This window comes from Mytilus galloprovincialis, chromosome 3, assembly GCF_965363235.1.
Source record: "Mytilus galloprovincialis chromosome 3, xbMytGall1.hap1.1, whole genome shotgun sequence".
Lineage (NCBI taxonomy): Eukaryota > Metazoa > Mollusca > Bivalvia > Mytilida > Mytilidae > Mytilus > Mytilus galloprovincialis.
The window spans coordinates 109,507,699-109,533,394 of NC_134840.1; the positions used below are offsets into that span (position 1 = coordinate 109,507,699).

Consider the following 25,696-nt stretch of genomic DNA (forward strand, 5'->3'; position numbering starts at 1 on the left):
AACTATGTCTGGTAGGTTCAAGACTATAACCCAAGATTTCAGGAATTACTAACAACATAGTTTAACATTGGACCCTGAGCTGAGGGCCAGGGGGATCAAAGATCTTAAACAAAACTACTGAGACCAAACTTGATAACATTTGTTTTTGTATGAACACTTTTCAAGCAGTGCTATATCCATCCTTGATGGGCAATAACGGGGAACATACCTATTATATCGGGGTCTAAATTGGGCTGGCTTATGTAGCCACGGTTGATGTGAGCGATACAGCCTCTTAATAGTCTTTTGTTTCATATCCTAAAGTATTGGCGCAAAAAGTTTGTCATTAAACTAGATCCTTGAGTACAAGAAAGTAGAAACAAAACCATTCAAACGAATGCGATCAACATAGGAATATCATATCCCATTGGCAAACTTTTTTGTGCCGAGACCAGGCGTTACAAATCAGACATGAGCTTTGTGTCAACACTTGCCCTACTGTTTGTTCCCTTGATAAATGTGATCGTATCATGCTGCACTAGGCGTAGAGAGTATTTTCTTTTATATTTACCATAATCAACAACAAAAAATCTAGACCAAGAAACAGTATATAGTAACTCCTAGTAATTTTGTTTGATTTAATTCTTGTATGGTAAAACCAAATATCAAACCTACTTATATTATATATATAATTAATTTCTAAAAAAATGTTTATGCAAAATCATTATTGTATAAAAAATGTATAGCAAATGTTCAATTCGGTAAGGCAGCAATCAATGTCCGAAACAATAGCTCTGCGTCATCGTATGATGTGATGATGGGAAACTGATCTCGTCTGTTTCCAGTAAGCAACTCGACAATGTTAATAAATTCATTGCTACAGCCATGCTCTGGAAAGTTCTCTGTATATTCCTCTATGAGATTGTCAATTGTTTGTAAGTTACATGGTAAAGGAAATGAACAGTCTCTTCCACCAAAGATCTCTGGCTGATAGTATAACATATTTGGAATACCACTTGGTGTTACAACTTCAGCACGTTGTCTTCTTATTCTATGTGAGTTCCAGTTCTCAGCAAACATGTCCAATTGATGTTGGATAACGGAGAGGAAACAAAATCGATCACATTCTTTATGTACTGGACACGATACATTAAGAAGTCCAGTGTCTTGGAAATCCTGGAAACGGTTTCTCCAAAACTGGGTGAAACTCGTTTTTAGTGTACCCCAAAGCCTTTCTATTCTTTGATTTGCAACAGATCTGCCGACGAGAAAAGAATTTTGTCCCGACATTTCATCGTTTTGATTATGTCGCAACGATCTTTGTAAATCCCTCATTATGACGTTTTCTGTTCCTGCATCCGATCGAACAACCCTTGGAAGCATCTTTCTTTGTTTGATCCAATTAAGATACCAGTAACCGACATATCTGGGGTTATTGTTGGAGGGACTTGCTATCAACCATAAAAGTAACGAGAGTATCCATCGATTGCCCCATGTATAGCTATGCCGTAGGGTTTTAATTTATCGTAACCATCGACATGAATCAGAAAGTTTGGTCCTCTATTGTAGTACACTCTCCTTCGAAGAACTCGATGCGATCTGTTAAGTACACCCTGTTGGTCTATTGTTCTTAAGCAAAGCCTTACTCTTGATTGTGTGACGCAAAGTCCAAAGCCTATGTTCAGAGTCCTCCACATATACCTGTATCCAACATTAGACAGGCCATTACGGTGTAAAGCCAGGATTGTCCTTACAACTGTAGGTAATGGCGACTGGTTGTTACGCCGTCTGATATTTAATCTTCTCTTAAGTCTTTTTAACATGGAACAACTCATGAATGTTCCGTGAACAAACAAGAGAAATCCACATATTTGAAGGGACGTGTAGCATAATTGATGATAGTATTGGACTAGTTCAGGCACAGAAGCATCATCGCCTGGGTAAGGTATTCCTGTAACGTCATGATCAGCAACACAAAGGATACAACAGAGTAACTGAAACATAAAGATAGAAATTACACGTATGATGTGATGATAAAATGAAAAATCCGATTGGCTTGATATCTAAATAGGGTGTTCACTGTGACGTCATCAGCTTACTATAAAACTACTAGGAAATGCGCTGCGCCTTCACATTTAATGGAATACGAAATGGAAAAATACAAGTAAGTTTTGACAATCCGAAATAAATCTTCATGGCGATATTTATAACATATTTCATTTTTAAATTTACCCGTTATAGGTATCAGGTATAAGCATATGATATTTTTACATTTGAACATGTTTTCATTTTCAAACAAGAGGACATATCTTCTTCCAGCATATTGCAATCGAATAAACATTTTAAAAGTCATCTGATGCCTAAACGAATTTATTTTGTTTGGTTGATTTTTGTACCATATTTTAAAGAAACAACGAATAGTGTACCTAATGAATAAAATTTGTTATGAAAAAAATATGTTTCAATTTTTGCTAAATTTGTTGTAACATCATGCCTCCTTAAACATGATATCTAGTTCTTTATCAATCATTGACTAATTTATAAAATTTGGTCGCATATTGTCAAAGTCAATCAACCATAAAAACAAGGCCAAGATCAAATTACAGGTATCAAAATGACATCCCCTGGTAGTGGGGAACCTCCTTGTCTAATATCATCAACCTAAGTCAAAGCTAAAATTACACTTCAGACTATCATCCCCTTGTAGTTGGAGACGTTAATGCCAAATATTATCAACCTTAGACTTCTATTTCTTGAGATATGGACTTAAGCAGTAAACTCGGTTGCAAAATTGACTATTAGAGTTCTTCAGGGTCATTCAAGCATTTAAAATAGGTCAAAGATAAATGGCACATGACTGACTGGCAAGAACAATATGTAGGAAATCTGCATCCTAAATATAAGAACCTTACTCGTTATGCTTCACGAGATAAAGACATGAACAGCAAACTTGGTTGCAATGTTAACGCCATATATTCACCGTCGCCTGTAAAACCGTACCTACATGTCTCGCTTTTACTGCGCATGCTAGACAAAATATGAAGAAAACTTTATATCATGGTTCACTATATTTTTCGCTAGAGCCGTGTAAATGTGTGCTCATTTTTCCTATTTTGGTAATCCTTTATTTTTTGTAATTTTTGGCCGTTTAAGGTGCAGTTTTTACAAAAAATAAATCACAATACAGTATTAAACCTTTTTCATACTTTCCACGAAGATGGAGCTGATTAGTCTAAATGAAGAAAAACATTATAAAAACTATACAAGAAAGTTTTGACAAATTTTGTTTGTTTTTAAGCCAAAGTGTGTTGATTTGATGTTCGATGTCAGCAACATATTTCTTTGTTTTACTTTCAACATTACCTTTAAAATATTGCTTGATTCCATAGTCTTTGACCATTTATTAGACGGGCAGGTGACCAAGCAGCTGAAATAGACGATATTTCTTCAATTGAAATGTTTAATGAATAGCAAAATCTTCTAATCGGTCAATATCAAAATAAAGTGAACACATATTTCGTTTCGCATCATGCTTTTCTACCTGGCATTAGTGGCGAATCCAGGGGGTCCGGGGTTGGAACCCTTTTTTACATTTATTTGGAAGATCAATGCAATTGAATGGGGACATATAGTTGGAACTCCCCTTTATCGTGGGCTAGGATCCCCATACCCAACCCTTATAAATGACAAGATCCACCCTGCTAGTTGTGAATCAAATTATTTGTTTAGATTACTAATTTTTTTTTGCTTAGCTGTTATGAATTAAATGAGTCATGGAGATTGATCTACAAAGGACTCTGAAAGGCGAAAGGGAGGGACCATTCAGTTTTTTTCCATTTTTCATTGACAGTCGTACAGAACGGGTAGTGTACTTGTGATGGGATGGTGGGGAGAGGGGTGAAACCCTTTAAGTAGAATATATCTTTAATAATAGCAGACGTCTTACTCTAGATCTTATCACAGGTCACGTTAAACTGTAACTTGTCAATGCCCTTTCATTCAAACAATAACGTTTTTTCTCCCTATGATCTTTTTCATTTTGTGTTCAGTATTGCTTCATATTAAAATATAACGCTAAGTCTCCAAAGAAAACAAATATAAACTTACTTATGACTCGTTTCCACTGCTCCCGCTGATGTTGTTGCTGTCGATCTCCATCTTTAATGTGTCAGCACAGGAAGTAAAATACGGACCGTGGGAATCTGACCGTGAGAACGAATAAAGTTAACATCAAATAAGCAAGTTGACTTAATTAATAAACAAGTCGACTTCTTATTTTATGTCATTTACATTTATATTAGCAAGTCGACATTGTAATAAAAACTTTATCTACATCATTCCGACAAGTTGACTTCAACATGATGATTTAATATAAAAAAAAACAAGTTGTCGACTTAATCAATTAATAAGTTGAATTCAACGTGTCGACTTCTTATTACTATGCCATTATATTTATATCAGCAAGTCGACATTGTAAAACAATTTTTCTACATCATGCCGACAACTTGACTTCAACTTGATGATAAGATTCCAGCTTATAACACACAACTTGACTAATAATTCCGACTTATTAGCAACAAAATAACTTTACAAGGGGTGTACCATATGCGCTTCCATAAGAAATATTCCTTCATCTGTAGTAAAGTTGCCACATAATATTTGACACAAAACACATTTTGAGAGAATGCACACATAATTATATAAACGTTAAATCTATTGAAGAATATTTTCCTTATCCGTTAATTAAGTCCTTTCACGAGATGTTGAACTCCGTGTGCTTCATGAAGCGTCCTCTGCAAAAACTTTCTTGTTAAAGTTAAAAATTACAAACAAAGAACCAGTGAGTCACGTGTCATAATTGACACACAATTTACCAATGAAATCAAACAAAATCGATAGATAATATCATTCAATGGACGAGATGTAGTCCTTTCTCCGATCAACGGGGTTTATCAGGAGTTAAGTGTGACAATTATCACCTTTTACAGAAAGATCTGGTCCGAAAAGATCAATAGAAGACAACCGCTAGTATCAATATCCATCAATATAATAAGGCACAAATAATTATCATTTCTTTATGATTTATAAATTGTCTTAAAACAATGCTCCCGTTGTCATTTGATAGCGTTGTTTTAAATACGCAAAACTTAAAACAAGTTATCGAACTATCAGTCTTTCGAAATCTCATTTACCGCCTATTTTATACTAAAATTTTACAGCGTTCAATTGTACTTTGACAGGACTCTTTTTTTATACGCCCGTTTATGGGACGTATTATGGTATACCGTTGTCCGTCTGTCCGTCCGTCCGTCGTCAGCATGTCGGACAATAACTCAAAAACGCTTGACCCAATTCGCATGAAACTTTGGTGAATTGGTAATATTTATTGACGTTAGCTCCTTTCGTTTTTTATAAATTTTAGATTTTAAGTTTCTAAAGTTTAAATATATTTAATTTTTATACTTGAACATTTATGTAAAATTAGAATTAAAAAGGAAACTTATTTTAATTATTGTTCTGTTAATGTAAAGTTTACCGAGAGCTGTCTCATTGACACTCATACCAAATCTTCTTGCATTTATATAGTACATGTATTTGCAGAATTTTTATTTTTTTACTTATCGACTGAATGAGATAATTTGAATCGTTAAAATTTAGAATTATACATGAAAACAGATGCCTGCGACCCCTGTTGTTTCGATTAGCATGTTTTCTAAAGATATCCGCGTGAAGTTCACAAATTTCATCGTGTATTTGATCACCTGTTGTGAATTTCAGATAACACTGTCAAGTTCAGTCAAACTCGTGGTTAAAACTTTCATTTACATATCAGTAATATTATTTTCCAGGCAAGGTACTCCCCCCTTTTTATATCATACTCGGAACATTATTGTATACACTTTTTCTGTGGTACTTTCTTTATATTTTTAGGCGGCATGCAATGAAATTTTGGAAAATTTGCAGATTAGTTTGAGAATATCAGGGACATAAATTCATTAGTATGTGCTTCGATTGGCTTATATCTATAACAAAAACAAGTACTCTAAGACTATATCATTATTGTTAGTGAGAGACCTACCATCAACGAACATGTAAAGCGTGTATAAAATTTGTTGAAACTGAGGAACATGTATTGATAGAGTGTCCATTGTAAGATGACCTGCAAACTGATCTTTTTTTAGAAAAACTTTGTCAGAACATCCTAACTTTAATAAAACAATCTAATTTGAAAAATGGTCTATTGTTCTATAGGTAGCCAGTGAATGTGATAGAAGTGCCAAAATCTGCAAATTTATTTTAATATAGAAGACGCTGCTTTTCACGCCGTTAAACTGTTTGTCTTAACTGAAGACATTTTTTAATAAATTTGAAAATTTAGCTGTACATTTATACTTATTCATTATTAATACGACATTTATGTTTTTTTCAGATAGCAACATTAAACCTATTTAAAGGACAATATGTTTATGTACTGTTGCGTGTTTTTCATTGTAATTTATAAACAAACTGCATCGTCGTGGGCAAACGTACTATAGAAGCATTTAGTGTTGAAGGCCAATTTTGAAATGTCTCTCAGACATCATGGCTGAAAAGTTAGAGAAAATATAAATAAGCATACAATTCTGGGAGGTAAAACAAGCAGATACTGAATTTATTCTTTTAATAAAAAGTCAAAATGTTGCAATGCGTTTGTTTGTGTATGTGTATTCAAATTCTACGTTGTCTCATATTCGGGTTTACGTCGAAAGATATAATATATATATATATATATATATATATATATATATATATATATATATATATATATATATATAAGTGCCTAGAAAATCAACCTACCGATGTTAGAGTAGATTTGATTCGTAACTTCCTCCCCGACGCCGGGGCTGGAACCTGTACTTTTTTTCTAACTTCTACGACAACACCGCCTAGCATTGTAATATATGTTTGTTAACAGTCATAGGATAAAAGAGGGTCTGGAAAAGGAGAGAGGTGGTGTGTTCTTCAATTCTTAATATTATTTACGCCATTTTTTCTCTATTTTATATAAATTTTGCCCATTATTATCTTTTTTTATATTCAAGAAGCCCACTATTCTCTATTCTTAAATTTTTTACCTATCCTTTTCTTTTCTATTCTTTATTTTTTTAGCCCATTATTCTCTATTCTGTAAAACTCCATCCACACCCTCATAGAAGATGCCATTCTAGTTATCTACGTCTTTTTTTTTATTTCATTTAATTATTATGATTGTATCTCTTAATGTTATTTTTTTTTCTTTTTTAAAAGTAGTGTCTTTTTCTAATACCCCAGTCCCACTAGGCCACGATCGCACTACGATCTGTGAAAAAAATGCAAATTTTGATGATCGTAGTACGATCGTGTAGATCGCAGTAAGGTCGTACTGTGCTTAAACGGCTGTGGGTAACTTAATTAATCTTCTATAGAATAACAATACCACGAATGCATCAATTAAACAACTGAATTTAAAAGTTGTATTAATCGTTTAGGGAAACCCCTAAACTGGAAAGGTGATTAAATTCTACAAAATAAACGATCACAGCACGATTTAAAAAAACACTTAGGCTGTCCGTAACTTCAAAACAACTTGTCCGCAACTTTTTTCATCATACCAATAGAGATGTCCGTAACTTTCAATGACGGTCGTGGTGAGGTCTTCAAGGTCGTGGTGAGGTCTTCAAGGTCGTGGTGAGGTCTTCAAGATCGTGATGAGCGTGGCTAACTTTGAACATGTTCAAAACAATCGTGGTGCGGTCGTGGCGAAATCAGATCGTAGTAGAAGCGTAGTGAGAGCGCACTAAGATCGTAGTAAGATCGCAAAGGTCGCTGTACCATCGTAGCGAGAGCACATTCTATTCGGAGAAACTGCGCTACGATCTCATTGCGACGTTTTTACGACCTCACTACGACCATCACGTTCTCATTACGACCCAATTACTCTCCACTACGACTATACCACGCTATTCACGACCATAGTACGATTCTAGCACGCCCTTGCCGTCGTCATCACGCTCTTCTTACGACCTGACTACGTTCATACTACGTACGATCATCATTCTCATTGTCATTTTCACATTAAATATATTAAATATCTTTATACCCCAGTCCTACTAGGCCACGATCACACTACGATCTACGATAAAAATGCAAATTTTGATGATCGTAGTACGATCTTGTAGATCGCAGTAAGGTCGTAGCACGGTCGTGGTGAGGTCTTCAAGATCGTGATGAGCGTGGCCAACTTTGAACATGTTCAAAACAATCGTGGTGCGGTCGTGATGAAAACCGGTCGTAGTAGAAGCGTAGTGAGAGCGCACTAAGGTCGTGGAAAGATCGCAAAAGCCGCTGTGCCATCGTAGCGAGAGCGTAGCGAAAACGTGATTCTATTCGGAGAGACTGCGCTACGATCTCACAGCGACGTTATTACGACCTTACAACGACCCTCACGTTCTCAACGCGACCCGACTACGCTTCCACTACGACCATACCACGTTTACACCACGCTGTTCAAGACCACAGTACGATTCTAACACGCCCTTGCCGTCCTCATCACGCTCTTCTTACGACCTCACTACGTTCATACTACGACTTTCATTCTTATTGTCATTTTCACATAAAATATAGGAAATTTCTCAAGGTTTTGTTTGTCTGTTTGTAATAAGGACTTCTTGTCCATTTTCCCAACCATGCTTCTCGTTTTTATATAGATTAGACCGTTGGGTTTCCCGTTTGAATGGTTTTACACTAGTAATTTTGGGGCCCTTTATAGTTTGCTGTTCGATGTGAGCCAATGTTCCGTGTTGAAGGCCCTACCTTGACCTAGAATGGTTTACTTTTATAAATTGTTACTTGGATGGAGAGTTGTCTCATTGACTCATACCACATCTTCCTATATCTACTTATATTGACACATGTGTGTCATCTCTGCTATGATCGTTCACTAAAATATCGTCATTTGAGCTTGATGAACCAGCAATAGGTTGTAATTTAGGTTGCAACCCCTACCACCACGCCCACGTGTTCTAGTAGATTTTGGTGGCATGACTGTATTGTTTCAGGGAAATCTACGTATTAATCAGAAACAGAAGGAATGAAACTGTATTGATATGGAACACGATGTTGACGTTTTTGTTGAGAACGTAATAAGATCGCAATATGAACGTAGTATAATCGTGGTAAGAACGTGCTATAAGCGCAGTAGAAACGTGGTAAGATCGTGTTGCAATCGGATAACTCGTGGTAAGGTCGTAGTGAGAACGTGATGAGCGTAGAAAGATCTTGATAAGCGTAGTGAGGTCGCAGAATAAGCGCTGTGAGAACGTGGTATATTCGTAGCGGGATCATTGAAGAAGCGTAATGAGGACAGACTAGCATCGTGAAGGCAACGAAAATTTACATTTTCATGCCGCTCATGCCGCGACCTCACCACGATCTTTATTTATTTTAGATCGTGATGAGCGTGGTGCGATCGTGGTCTATTGGGACTGGGCATAGATTTGTATGTTTAATTTTGCTCCAGATTTCTTTTTCATTTTCAATGCAGTTTCGTGTTCCCCTCTAAGTGGGCAATTTTTCTTCATAATCCAAAACTGTGTACTTATATTTCAAGATAACACGACACCGAATGGCATATCTCCCGATTTCTAAAATTTTTGGCACACTTGTTCTTTGAATCGAGTTACATCGGAATATGTAATAACAAAATGGCGGTCACCATTTTTCTTTTTTCGTAAATTTGATTAGAAAACGTCAATTTTGACGACAAATTCACACAGGGAAAATGCCTTGTTTTAACTTTTCTTTTTTAAAAGATTTTTCAATAGATGGCTTTGTTCTTATATACGGAGAAAACTAAAAACTAACATAATATCCCGGACTGATGCATGCTTTTTGTAATAGTTGTTATTAGCTTTCAACTAGCTGTCAGTAACTGCGAGTACTCTGTACTTAAAGTCTTTTGGTTGTTGGGATGTATAAGTACCCTTCTACGTCCACTCTGTTTTTGTTAGATGTATTATATTTGTATCCATCTGATGAGTTAAGCCTTTTTAAACTGATTTCTACAGTTTATTCTCATGTTGTACTGTTACACCACTGTCCCAAGTTAAACTGGTCCGTCATTCCATCTTAAGCTTCGCACCGTTAGTGTAGCGATAAGGGAACACAACAGGGGTCCAGTTTATGTCCCAGGTTAGGGGAAGGGAGGGTTGGCGCCTTTAGACGAGTTTAACCTGACCACATTCTGTATGTTCCTGTCCCGAGTCAAGTAGTCTGTAATTTAGTTTGTTGCTATGTAACATATTTGTTTTTCGTTCATTATTTTGTACATAAATTAGGTCGTTTGTTTTCTCGTTTGAATTGTTTTACATATGTCATTTCGGGGCCTTTTATAGCTGACTATGCGGTATGGTTTTGCACATTGTTGAAGGCAGTACATTGACCTATAGATGTACATTTCAGTGTCATTTGGTCTCTTGTGGAGAGTTGTAACATTGGCAATCATACCACATCCTCTATTTTTTTATATATATATATAGAAACACATATGTAATCATCCTTGTGTTTTATATACATTGCTTCAAAGTTGACCGATACGCTAAGAATTTGACAGAAAACGTGTGACGTTACAGAATAAAGTAATTTGGTAAACAGTGATATTGAGGTACAATTTGAATTGATTGATTGATGGTTGCTCAACGTCCGGTGGCAAATATTTCATGCATTTACAGGACGATACAGTGCAATTTGAATTGTTGTGTCTGAAAAACACATTTGGTGCAGCAGTCAAGAAAGGTTAAACATTCTGTTATTTGTGAAAATTAAAAAGAAAATCAACATCCTGCTACAATACACAATCTTAATATAGCATACTTTGTATGATGTAAACGTGTGGGTTGTGTGCGTAGTTAGTCGGACCATGGAAGTGGAAGTATTATATACTTCCATGGTCGGACAAACCTTGCAAACTGTATGCAAAATTTCACTCAAATACACCAAGTTCAACATTCTGTCCTTCGTGAAAAATTATTATAGAAAAAATGATCCTTAGAATATATATGCACCCTCAAAATAAGTAAAAAAAAAATATGTCGGCACAATATATTTAAAAATGCCAAATTTTGCAACCTGTCATAAAAAAAAGAAAAAATTGACAAGATGCGAATCGTTAGTGTATGTACTAACACCAGGTACATCATTTAAAAGTTTAAGCTTAAAAACTGTACATAATCCTACGAAATCAGCCGTATAATCCTATACTAGCTAGTATACCAAGTGCGGGACTGTCGAAAGGACACTGGTAAATCAATATGATCCCAGTATTTAGCCATGGGCACACAATTTATATTAGCATATATAATGATGTTCTATTTTATAAATTATTAAAAATCATTTGGTGACAAAATATCTTTTTGTATAAGCAGTTCATAGTGGGATGGTACTTGGGAGATATCAAATATAGCAAGCTAACATGTACGTCATTTTGACTTTGCTGGAAAGTTGTTTAATTGGCAATCATATCACATCTCCTTATGTCATAATGGTTTGAGTTTTTCAAGACTAAAAAATACGTACTAGGAGAATAAACTATGTTGCTGTTATAGCTCAAATCTTACTATTGTTGTGAACATGTGATGTTATAATTTGATAGATTTAATACTTGCTATACTAAATACACTTATTTCGGGGCCTTTTATAGATGACTATGCGGTATGGGCTTTGCTCATTGTTGAAGGCCGTACGGTGACCTATAGTTGTTAATTTCTGTGTCATTTTGGTCTCTTGTGGAGAGTTGTCTCATTGGCAATCATACCACATCTTCTTTTTTTTTTTATAATTATTAACTTTCATATTCAAGAAACCAACAAATCTTTACTAAAACTACCGTAACAGATTAGCAGTAGAAAAATACTTGTCCATTCTGCATTAGTCACGTGTTATCTATATGTCTTTGGTTTTGATTGTCGTTAATTGGCCGGTTGCTGTGTATATCCCACATTTCCATTTTTGCAAATAAAGAAATACAATGTAGCAACCCTTTTAATTTACATAAACACTTGTATACTTGTTAGAAAAACTCCTTGTAAGACTGTGAATACTCTCGGGCTTTTCCCGACGCCCATGTGACCAATATGCCCCCCACAAAAAGGCACCTTTGCTAATCGCATGTGAGTCGTTTTGTCTCCCCACTTTGTGAAAAGGTGCGTTTTTTACCAGCTGTACCAGGCCTGTGTATCATATCTAACTCAAAACACAAAAAACACACCCATCTCCGAAGACCAAAGTGCAAATTAATATGAATCTAAATTCAAAATGATTTTAAGATTTGTCCCCCGCGCGACGCGTTGATAGGAACATTGAAATATCGGGCGTCCGTCCTTCCGTCCGGTCTTGTTAGGTCTCTAACGGGTAAAATTCTTGCCAGATTTTTATAAAATTTATATATCAGGTATATATCAGCATTGTTGCTGACAAGTTTCAAAAATCAGTGCCGACAAACTGCTTATTGCATTGAGTAAAAACAAAAAGCGACTCAAAGACAAACACCAGTTTACAAGTATACGACATAAACATGAGGATGTCAGAATGTGACAGTAAACCGGATTTATTTTACATTTATTAATGACTAAAAAAAGACTTGCTATTTTTATTACCGGATTTCCAGTCCCGTTATTGATTTATTGTTGTACTGCGGACGAGCAGGTGGACTGCTCCAGTCGTTTCCGTGCGATGACTTATGAACCTTTCATCTAAAGGTTTTCAAATTTTAATATGTTGTAACTGGTGGGAAAATGGAGGTAGAGTTCGATATTGACGATTAACTTTACACATTCAGCAAAAACATTATTTTGATTTGAAATGAAATGCTATTGCTAAGAAATGTTTTAAAAATTTTGAGCCTTCGATTAGAACAAATACATGTACTGGGATTTTTTTTCATATCATTATACCTTTAAATAGGATAAAGTCCAGATCGGAAAACCAAAGGGCACCAAGATATTTTATTAAAATTTTGAATTGATGGTGTTTTTTACATACATTTATAATTGAACTCTAATGTTCTATGATTCTATATATCGTATTGTATTATTTTGTATTTCATTTTATTGTATAGCAATATAATATTTCCCACAGAACGCAACCAAAAGTTAGCGTGCAATAAATTTTAATATTGCACTAGTGCAATAAATTTTCAAAATTCATGACGTCATCAGCGTTTAAATCTTAGTTTAAACCAATTTTTACTGTCAAATATTATATTGCTATACAATAAAAGGGTTATTGCATGAATATTGGGGAATATTGTCCCTCGTAGAACATATATTGCACTCGCAAGCTCGTGCAATATAAAATTCTACTCGGGACAATATTCCCCAATATTCATGCAATAACCCTATAGTATTACATTGTATTTCACTGTATTGCATTGTATAGTATAAAATTATTGTTTGATTGTATTGCTTGACCCTCATGGGTGTAATTTTGCAATAAAGATTATATATAATAGATCATTATAAGTCTAATAAAAAAATATTGAATACTACCATATATATCTTTAGAATAAAACTGATACAGAAGCAGGAAGGTTATTGAAATTGATGTAGTTTTTTTTCCATTAATGTTGGTCATTTTTATTCTTAGTTAAAACACGAAATACAGAGATTATACCTGATTCAAAAATTAAATTACTTGCTTTGCATCGAATCTATTATATCTGCTACATGTATGAGAAGCGGGGAAACTAGAATGGTTTTTTTTATATACAAAAGATAATTGTTTAAAAACAGTTTTACTGTATATAATTTCAACATATTTTTAGATACAATGTTACAGTAACTGTCCTTATTTCTCTTTTAATTTTCTAGCATATTATAAACTTTTAAATTATCTACGTTTTTCAAAGTATTAACACGTTTTCACGAATACAAACTGCATGTTTAATGATGTCTTTATCTGGCAACTCTTGGCCTGCGTAATTGGTATAATCTGGTTTACAACATCTGGATGTTATTATACACAATTAGCGTTACATTGTATTTGATCAATTTTGGTAATTAACACATACGGTTTTCCTTTTAAAGTACCCTGTAGTGTTAAAAGATGAACCATTTCACAGTCAGGAAAATCCCTTCATTTACATGCAAGTGACACATTTACCACCTATTAAGGGATCGTTAATTCATGCTCTTTCTTCGCAGTATAGCCAGTCGAGGTTGTTAAAAACTCCCATCATCATCATCATCTCTTTCTTCATTGTATTATTAGACATTTTCATTTGTAAACATAAACATTCTGACAACATTCTGATAAAATACATGTATGTGCATACTCGTGTATTTTCAAATCATAGGATCATGCAAAACCCACGCCTTGGCTGAAGTTATATTGAAATAATTATTTTGTATTCTCTTGTTTAAAATGAAAAAAGATCACAAATAAGCAGAAGCGAAACTAACTTTTTTCCAAGTCCAAATCAAGGTTGGTAGACTTAAGCTTGATGTGGACAAAACATGCCGTGTTTATCGATTTGATCTTATTTATTCTAGTTTAGAGTTCATTCTAAATGACATCGTTTTTTTCATATTTTGAAGTACAAATTAAAGGAAAAGCTGCTTACAATTTAGCACAGTGTTGTTATAATAGTGCATTTCTCCCTACACCTCAGATTCATGTAGTATTTGCAACTGGACGTTTACACAAATCAATCCATCTACCCATTTATTATGTGGCTATAAGATGTAAAAAAAATATCAGCTTACTGTTACAATTTATCGTCTTAGTTAAAGTTTCCGTTATGATTCAAGCATATCGAAATGTAAAATCTGCTGTAAGGAAAGTTATGAACATTTTAAAGCCGTGTTTTGTTATGCAAGCAAGATCTTAAATTTTTTTTTCCATGGTTCTGGAGTAAAGCTGTGGATAATTCCTTATTTATTCAAATAGAAAAAAAATATCATCGGTTCGACATATAACAAGCACCTTGCCATTCTTTAATATCATTAATTATATCTTCAAGCAGTTCTGTTTTGAATCGGGAAGAACACTATCTACTTCAATTCAAATATTCGCTCGGTGTGACTCTCTGAAACAATCAATACGTGAACTTTGCTGCAAAACGTACTATACAATATATGGATTTATTTTTTCCGTAAATGTGAAATAATCGACACATCTTACAGCATTTACTAGGGTCGAATGGGGTCTTTCATATCTGTATTCTATGATAATTTAGATCATATTCCTCTATTTCTTTTATATTTTATGCCCATTGTCATGATTATTTTCTATCAAGTTCTGTATATATTAGACCCTTTTTATCTATTTTTTGGGAGTAAATTATTTTCTTTTTTGCTTCTTTTAGCTCTAATCACGACCCTCATTTACGTTTGTTGTGCATGCGATATATAAACTGCAGTCTCGCAAAGCTATACCTGTGTGAAGACAACTTCACAGTATCAATGTTTCATATACTAACTATGAAGTAAATAAAATGCATTTCTTTACGTACATAAATACATCCGACAAAATTGTTTGCAAAAATAAGCAAACATTTGTCAGCATTTACTTTGGTTGTAAATGTTTTATAAACCGCGGTCTCTCAAAACTTTGCATACGTCTATAAAGATATGTTGCAAATATTAATATTTATCAAAATAACTATGATAGTGGAAAGTATTAGTAAATAAAATACATGTCTTTACATACATAAACTATATCGACAAATGTTTGCAAATATAACACAAACATTTGACAGCATTTACTTACGTCCTAAATAATGCCAAAGGAATAATGCATTTACATATACATTAGTAGGTCCGCAAATATATCTGGCAGAAAAGTAGTTACATTTGTCAAACATTTACATGATTGCCCAAATTGTTGTAAATCTGCCTTTTCGTGTAGTGGTGGTGACCCCCTATGAGACCGTATGGGGTTAGTAAGTTTCATATGGGGTTCATGACGCGTTAATGGCAACGTCATCTAATAATGTTGTTGTGTTTCATTGTTTATTTTTCAACAAAACACCAGCGTCCGATAAATTCGTTATACGGTTAACTACTGACCCCTACGGATCCATAGAGGGTGAATAAAATTCATAGGGGACTCGGCCTCCGGCCTATGGATTTTACTAACCGTCTATGGATCCGTATGGGGTCAGTAGCGAACCATATAACTTATAATATTTAGTCAAATATACATGATATAGAAGGAGTCCATATGGATTAACAACAGACAACATTTTTATAAAATTATTAGATCCGATGCATGAGTTGATAATATTTTTTTTAATATATCTTTAACACTTACTGCTTTGTAAATTATTATTGAAACTGAATGTCCTTTAGACAGTTTCATGGAAGATTCATATCCCATAACTTAGTAAAAGATAAAATTCGGTTCTTGAAAATTTAATCTTGAACCATTTTGACCCACATTTCTAGTTTCGCGGCATTGGCACCGGTTTCTATACAGCATGGCATATTGAATAGACAAATACATTTCTAAAGATCATGTGATGCCCTCTTTAAATCTTTTTCTTTTGGTGTGGTTGCTGGTTTGTTAACATATAATTGTCATATTGATATTTTGTACTCAATATGGATTTAGAAAATTGCCAATGAGTCAACTCTCCACTAGAGACCAAATGATGTATAAGTTAATAACCATAGATCACCATACGGCCTTCAGAAATGAGCAAAAACATAACCAAATAAAAACCATAAAGACAATGAAATAACAAAAAAAAAAAGTAAGAAGAAAAACAGCCTGGTTTGTGTATAAAACAATAAACATGATAAGCGAAACAGGAATATAAAATAAATTACAAATGACAACCACTGGATTACCTTGGGACATCCAAATACATAGTCAAGGTTAAACATTCCTATTGGCATCAAACCATCACCCTAACATGACCAGTGACATTGATGTATGAAGACAGCATGATAACAAACTATTAATATATAGTTTTATAACTTTTATTATTGTCTCATTCAGTATAATGAGTGCTGCTGCAATCAACAGAAGAAAAGATCCGTAAGTTATGGTAGACAAGTTCTTGGGTTGGTGTTCATGGTGTTCATAGAAGTTTACAAATATAATGGAGGTGAATTCAACTGCAGAAATTTAGACAACAGCAAAAATAGTCCAGTGTCAAATAAATTAAAAGAGACATTGTAGTTTTTTTTGTAGTAAATTGAGGAACATATGTTTGCTAGGATGAACCAGAATTAAAGGAGACGTTGGAAGAAAACATACTTTTACATGTTTATATATACAAAGTCAGACACAAGCTCCCACCAATAGCAACAACACTGAATCAAATGGTCATTAGGACAAATTAAACTATGAGCGAAATGAAGAAGAAACTATTCATATTGGTTCTGACTATGATGAAAACCAAGCAAATGGTAAAGTCTGTACAGACGGGAGGAGTGTTGCTGATGTTTCTGATATGACATAATTTGTCATTGATATGGTTATATTTATAAATTTACTGTTTACAAATTTTTGAATTTTTTGAAATACTAAGGCTTTTCTACCTCAGGCATAGATTACCTTAGCTGTATTTGGCAAAACTTAGGAATTTTGTTTCTCAATGCTCTTCAATTTTGTACTTTATTTGGCCTTTTTAACTTTTTTGGATTCGAGTAAAGATGAGTCTTTTTTAGACGAAACGCGCGTCTGGCGTATATACTAAATTTAGTCCTGGTATCTATGATGAGTTTATTTAAAGGTTACCATACACGGACGGATTTCAGTATAGTTAATGATTTGGAACTAATCAGATGCTGAGTATGAACATTTATCTTACCTCCTATACATTTCTAGGAATATGAATGGTTAAAAACGTGGACGTTGAGACCGTGTATATTCCATGTAAGTTAAGTAGGGAAGCGGGGCTTATTTCAATACAAGGTTAGCAGTGGAGTTACGACTTTTGCACTATTTAATTATTAAAATGGAATGAAACTTCTGTTTAATATTGTTTTATCAAGGTTGTTGAGATTACATTGTTATTATTGACACTAGTTTTTTTTGTGCAGACCAATGGAAGTAGGTACTTAAAATTGAACACTTGAACAATTTAATGTAAATAAATTCTTATATGAAAAACTGGAAACGATAGGTTTTGTTAAGAAAAGAGAGAAATAACATCTCTCAAGTTAGCATTACCCCTTAAATATACTAATCTAGTCTATTTAACATTGCGGTGGATGTATACATGAATTATACTTTTAGTGAGAAATCACTATTCTCTTATAAAGAAAATGAAGGTTATATACAGATACAGATTAGTATTTATACAAAATTATTGTCAGCGTTATCATCAAGCCCTTCGACAAAATCATAGACAGAGTCTTTGGTAGACGAAACGCGCGTCTTGCGTATATACTAAATTTAGTCCTGGTATCTTTGATGAGTTTATTTACAACCACTGGGTCGATGCCACTGCTGGTGGAGATTTATTTCCCCGAGGGTATACAAGCCCAGTAGTCAGCATTTTTTGTGCTGACATGAATTGTGATTGATATGTTTCTATTGATGAATTTACTGTTTACAAATTTTTGAATTTTTTGAAATACCAAGGCTTTTCTACCTCAGGCATAGATTACCTTAGCTGTATTTGGCAAAACTTAGGAATTTTGTTTCTCAATGCTCTTCAATTTTGTACTTTATTTGGCCTTTTTAACTTTTTTGGATTCGAGTAATGATGAGTCGTTTTTAGACGAAACGCGCGGCTGGCGTATATACTAAATTTAGTCCTGGTATCTATGATGAGTTTATTTAAAGGTTACCATACACGGACGGATTTCAGTATAGTTAATGATTTGGAACTAATCAGATGCTGAGTATGAACATTTATCTTACCTCCTATACATTTCTAGGAATATGAATGGTTAAAAACGTGCACGTTGAGACCGTGTATATTCCATGTAAGTTAAGTAGGGAAGCGGGGCTTATTTCAATACAAGGTTAGAAGTGGAGTTACGACTTTTGCACTATTTAATTATTAAAATGGAATGAAAGTTCTGTTTAATATTGTTTTATCAAGGTTGTTGAGATTACATTGTTATTATTGACACTAGTTTTTTTTGTGCAGACCAATGGAAGTAGGTACTTAAAATTGAACACTTGAACAATTTAATGTAAATAAATTCTTATATGAAAAACTGGAAACGATAGGGTTTGTTAAGAAAAGAGAGAAATAACATCTCTCAAGTTAGCATTACCCCTTAAATATACTAATCTAGTCTATTTAACATTGCGGTGGATGTATACATGAATTATACTTTTAGTGAGAAATCACTATTCTCTTATAAAGAAAATGAAGGTTATATACAGATACAGATTAGTATTTATACAAAATTATTGTCAGCGTTATCACCAAGCCCTTCGACAAAATCATAGACAGAGTCTTTGGTAGACGAAACGCGCGTCTTGCGTATATACTAAATTTAGTCCTGGTATCTTTGATGAGTTTATTTACAACCACTGGGTCGATGCCACTGCTGGTGGAGATTTATTTCCCCGAGGGTATACAAGCCCAGTAGTCAGCATTTTTTGTGCTGACATGAATTGATATTGATATGTTTCTATTTATGAATTTACTGTTTACAAATTTTTGAATTTTTTGAAATACTAAGGCTTTTCTACCTCAGGCATAGATTACCTTAGCTGTATTTGGCAAAACTTAGGAATTTTGTTTCTCAATGCTCTTCAATTTTGTACTTTATTTGGCCTTTTTAACTTTTTTGGATTCGAGTAATGATGAGTCTTTTTTAGACGAAACGCGCGTCTGGCGTATATACTAAATTTAGTCCTGGTATCTATGATGAGTTTATTTAAAGGTTACCATACACGGACGGATTTCAGTATAGTTAATGATTTGGAACTAATCAGATGCTGAGTATGAACATTTATCTTACCTCCTATACATTTCTAGGAATATGAATGGTTAAAAACGTGGACGTTGAGACCGTGTATATTCCATGTAAGTTAAGTAGGGAAGCGGGGCTTATTTCAATACAAGGTTAGCAGTGGAGTTACGACTTTTGCACTATTTAATTATTAAAATGGAATGAAAGTTCTGTTTAATATTGTTTTATCAAGGTTGTTGAGATTACATTGTTATTATTGACACTAGTTTTTTTTGTGCAGACCAATGGAAGTAGGTACTTAAAATTGAACACTTGAACAATTTAATGTAAATATGAGAAGATGTGGTATCATTGCAAATGAGACGACTCTAGTCTAGATTAAAAAGATAAAGATAGTCGGTAAGATAAATTCGTTACATAGTGTGCTTGTGACATAATACGATATATACGGGGTCAGTAACTTCCATATTGGATTCGAGCTTTGCTCTCACCCCATATGGAATTTACTGACCCCGTATATATTGTATTATGTCACTAAAACACTATGTAACTAATAATACTGTTAAGTGATATTAAACAGGCAAAACTGGATAAATATAGAAAACACAGTATGCATAAATGTAAAATCATAGAAATACTGCACTCCGAGGAAAATTAAAAAAGGAAAGTCCCTAATCAAATGGCAAATAAAAAGCTCAAACTCATCAAACGAATGGATAACAACTGTCTTATTCTAGACTTGGTACAGGCATTTTCTTATGTAGAAAATAGTGGCTTGAACCTGGTTTTATAGCTAGCTAAATCTCTCACTTGTATGATAGTCGCATAAGAAAGTTTGTGACAAAAGTCAAGACTGTTCATGCAAATAATTGGACGATGAAGTGCATAGAAAAGCTGATTTGGTGATAAAAGGTGTGAAAGACTACCTAGTTGATATACAAAACAAACTCACTTACATGTGAAAAGCGGTATCGACGACTCATTTTGTTAATTGTTGCAAATAAAAGTTGTGAAAATTAATTCCGTGGGCATACAAACTGTTTTTATTCAAGGAGAGCAGATGTAACAAGAAGTTTATTTGATCTCTCCGAAAGAAGCTGTCGCCTTGATAAATGTGCTTATATGGTCTTGCTGATGCATTCTTTAAGTGAATGTTGTAGATCACCCCTAGTTGTTTGGTGGGGTTCGTGTTGTTTATTCTTTAGTTTTCTATGTTGTGTCATGTGTGCTGTTGTTTGTTTGTCTTTTTCATTTTTACCCATGGCGTTGTCAGTTTGTTTTAGATTTATGAGTTTGACTGTCCCTTTGGTATCTTTCGTCCCTTTTATGTAAACAGGGATTGTTATACCTAGACTATGGAGAAAAAGTGTCAAAGATGGCCACGAGCATCACTGAAGAGACATGTATTGTCGAAATGCGCATCTGGTGCAAGAAAATTAGTACCGTTAATTGTATTGAATTAGTAGTATTCTATTGGCATAATAGTCCAATTTAAGATCTAAAGATAGTCAATAAGAAACCATGAAAGGAGCTAAACGATCGAGCCGACTGTACAAGGGCTGTATAGCCAGTCAAGGTCGTTACAAACTTCTATTTGTTGTTGTCAGAGTATTGAACTAAACGAAGATTTATATTATTCAGAGATACTTTGGGAATCTTTCAGATGATGAAGAAAGTTATGTTGTTTTTTTATTGAAATAATGGTTAAGTAACGACCATCTCTTGATACTCCCAGAAGTTGAACATAGTACTTTTGAAAGAAAGTTGAGCCTTCATCATGTGGAATGTTTCATTCATTTAGTAGTTGTTTTTAAAAATGAAATCATAATGTGAACAATTTGAAGCATATGCATAAATTCTAATAATTACATTGGAAAACATATTTTCATGAGCGTCACTGGAAAGTTTTGCGATTACGCTATTTCATAAAATTGAGAAAAATGGAATATTGAATTTACTTTGAAAGAAACTTTCTCATTAGTAATTATTAGAGATTAGACATTATCGGAGTCAATTAGAAAAACAGCTTTTGAAGATCTTAAGAAGGTATATCATTATCTGACTAGTAGTGAAATGGAATACCTTGCTGAAAATGATAAAACTAAAATTATACAGGACTGCTCATATCTCCTTAATGAAAATGTTGGACATAGCAACAGAAAAATAAACATCAAATTGTCATCTGCATTGAAATTTCAGTGCCGCAGATACGTATATAATATTCATAGAGCAAGATATAATTTCTGTCTTATATGAAAAACTGGAAACGATAGGGTTTGTTAAGAAAAGAAAGAAATAACATCTCTCAAGTTAGCATTACCCCTTAAATATACTAATCTAGTCTATTTAACATTGCGGTGGATGTATACATGAATTATACTTTTAGTGAGAAATCACTATTCTCTTATAAAGAAAATGAAGGTTATATACAGATACAGATTAGTATTTATACAAAATTATTGTCAGCGTTATCATCAAGCCCTTCGACAAAATCATAGACAGAGAAAAAGAAATATTCGGCAACATATATGTATTTTGTTGTTTTAATTCCATTGTAAAGCTAATATTGATGATCATCGAAAACAAAGTGTTGGCGATATCTCAATAGATATAGGAAGATGTGGTATGCGTGCCAATGAGACAACTCTCCATTCAAGTAACAATCTATAAAAGTAAACAATTATAGGTCAAGGTACGGCCTTCAACACGGAACTTTGGCTCACACCGAACAACAAGCTATAAAGGGCCCGAAAAAATACTAGACGTGTAAAAACCACCCAAACGTGAAAACCAACGGTCTAATCTATATAAAAACAAGAAACGAGAAACACGTATGAGCTACATAAACAGACGACAACTACTGTTCATCATATTCCTGATTTAGGACAGGTGCAAACGTTTATAATACCTGTATATTATTATTATAGACAAAACACCTTGCATTTACATTTTTTGTTTTATCATTGAGTCTTTGAAAAAGTTAAAATGGGGTATAGAAGTATATAATAATTAGTGCTAAGAAAGATAATTCAAAAGTTTCATTGAGATATGCATACCAACTTGAATGTATACATTATTTTGTGATAAGAATAAAACAGCTAATTATATCAGGGTCTGCATAAAAAGTGGACAACTGTTGTCTTTAGTTAAATACTAATATACCGTAATAAGAAGGATGTCTAAACAAATCGTTACTTGCATGAAAGATGGACCACTTTAATAATGTATTTATACTCAATACATTGCATGTTTGTTGTTTACTGATTGATATGTAAGTCAGAGATAAACTTTTTTACTTATTGTTATGGCCATTACACTGGATGTCAATATATGAAGGCAACAGTAGTACAATGTATATCAGTTATTTTAAATGCCTTTGTAAATTATTATACAAAAACCAAAACAAAATAAAACAATCCCGAAAAAGCTACAAATTCAACAATTACATATTATGTTTTCAAACTTGTCACCTAAGATTGAATTCAATGTCCGGAAGAGTCGTATACATACCAAATATATCATTCCACAGTTCCATATTATGTTACTTAAAATTTATTTCTCGAAAATTGATATGTTAATTCTCCTAGTTATAAAATTAATTTTAAACAATCTATACTTATTAGTACTTATTATTATATACAGGTATTGAGAGGAGTTTTATTGTGTTATTTGTGAATAATTGTTTACGCCCATACGTATACAACGAAGTGAGGAAATATCTAATTTGATTAAATATCCATTGTTTATGACATTTTTAACCGATCACGACGTTTTGGTGTGCACTTTTGAAAATATTACCCAGGATGCATTAGATTCTGAAACGGCTCATTTTCCTAGATTAATATGGAATGATATGATACTGTGAGTGCAAAGTACTGAATTTGGACGTGAACAGTGCAAAAAGTTCTCCCTATATGGATTCAACGACTAGCTATACATAGTTCAATAAGGTTGATAAGTTTAACATTTTAAGGTATAAAACCGCTACTAGTCATTCATTGCCCCATTGCTTTCTATGTTAAATTCTGCAATTTCAAGCACTAATGACTACTTTGTTTTAAGTTCAAATAAAGCAATTTCAGGTATTAATGACTTCTTTGTATTAAGTTCAAATAAAGCAATTTTGAACAGATATATCATGTTAAGGAGGGGTATTTGCGAAAAATACCAGTCGAGAGAATGTTAAATTATACGAGCCGTAAGGCGAGGGAAATTCATTCTCAAGACTGGTATTTTTCGCAAATACCCCTCAATAACATGATATATCTGTTTAATTACACCGAATGTTAATGTACTAAAACGCATTGATGATCGTGACGTTACAAGCGTCCAGTCGGATAGAGTATTTTTTGGCAAACACCACGGCAGAGAGGGTAAAAAAGGCATATCCTTTTAGCAAATACCCCGGCGGCGTTAAAAATGAACGATATTCATTTGATAACAGTAAATTGGTGAAAAATACACTGGCTATTAACCAATCAAAACCCCGGATTCTTACATAAAATGTAATCACAAGCAATAATTGCTTCTTTGTTTTAAGTTCTAATAAAACAATTTCAAGCATTAATGACTTCTTTGTATTAAGTTCAAATAAAGCAATTTCAAGCAATAATTGCTTCTTTGTATTAAGTTCAAATAAAGCAATTTCAAGCAATAATTGCTTCTTTGTATTAAGTTCAAATAAAACAATTTCAAGCAATAAGTTCAAATAAAGCAATTTCAAGCATTAATGACTTCTTTGTTTTAAGTTAAAATAAAGCAGTTTCAAGCATTGATGGCTACTTTGTTTTAAGTTCAAATAAAGCAATTTCAATCATTAATGGCTTCTTTGTTTTAAGTTCAAATAAAGCAATTTCAAGCATTAATGGCTTCTTTGTTTTAAGTTCAAATAAAGCAATTTCAAGCATTAATGACTTCTTTGTATTCAGTTCAAATAAAACAATTTTAAGCATTAATGGCTTCTATGTTTTAAGTTCAAATAAAACAATTTTAAGCATTAATGGCTTCTTTGTATTAAGTTCAAATAAAACAATTTTAAGCATTAATGGCTTCTTTGTTTTAAGTTCAAATAAAGCAATTTCACGCAATAATTGCTTCTTTGTTCTAAGTTCAAATTAAGTAGCAGTCATTTTATGTCAAAATTATACTTCAATCTGACCGCTGCTGAAAAATTCAACATACACATAATTGCATATTAGAGCGTACGATTTCCAGGAAATAAGTTTGTACAAAAGCAGGTACTTCTGATCTGAACAACAGGGCAAATGTGCCTTCTTATTATAACTGTGTATACTTTTTTGTTAGTCAAAAGAATCCTTCAATACGAGTTCTACAGTGGTTCAAAGTCACAAACTTTTTATTTAATAAAAAAATTACTCAAATATTTGACCCTTTTGACAGAGATTCAGCTATGTGTAGGAACTTTTATGTTTAAAATATGTACAACTTTCCGAAATGCCCCGAATAAGTGATTCTACACCTATGACATATGGTTATATGAATACATAACATGGAATTAAAAAAAAAACCAGTTTCACACCTCTGTGACGACAAAGAGTATTACAAATGTTGTATATAACAAGTAATACACCTTCTAGTTAACATCGTTAAGTGATTGCATATCAATGATAATAGTCAGTAAATGATAAAAAAAAATGGGCCCATATTATTAAAACATACACACAAACGTATATGCAGAGTATTTCTTACCAAGTCTTTCGTTTTGACTTTTTTTCAATGTAACGTACTTTGAGATATGACAATACTGAAATACTTAAATTAGGTTTATTGATATTAATCCTCATGTACAACAGAAA

The 25,696-nt window shown here is 33.4% G+C and overlaps 1 pseudogene; it reads right to left on the reverse strand.

Annotated features, from left to right (window-relative positions):
* Window positions 1–603: 603 nt before the first annotated feature.
* LOC143069755 (uncharacterized) lies at window positions 604–4,339 on the reverse strand (annotated as a pseudogene).
* Window positions 4,340–25,696: the final 21,357 nt, after the last annotated feature.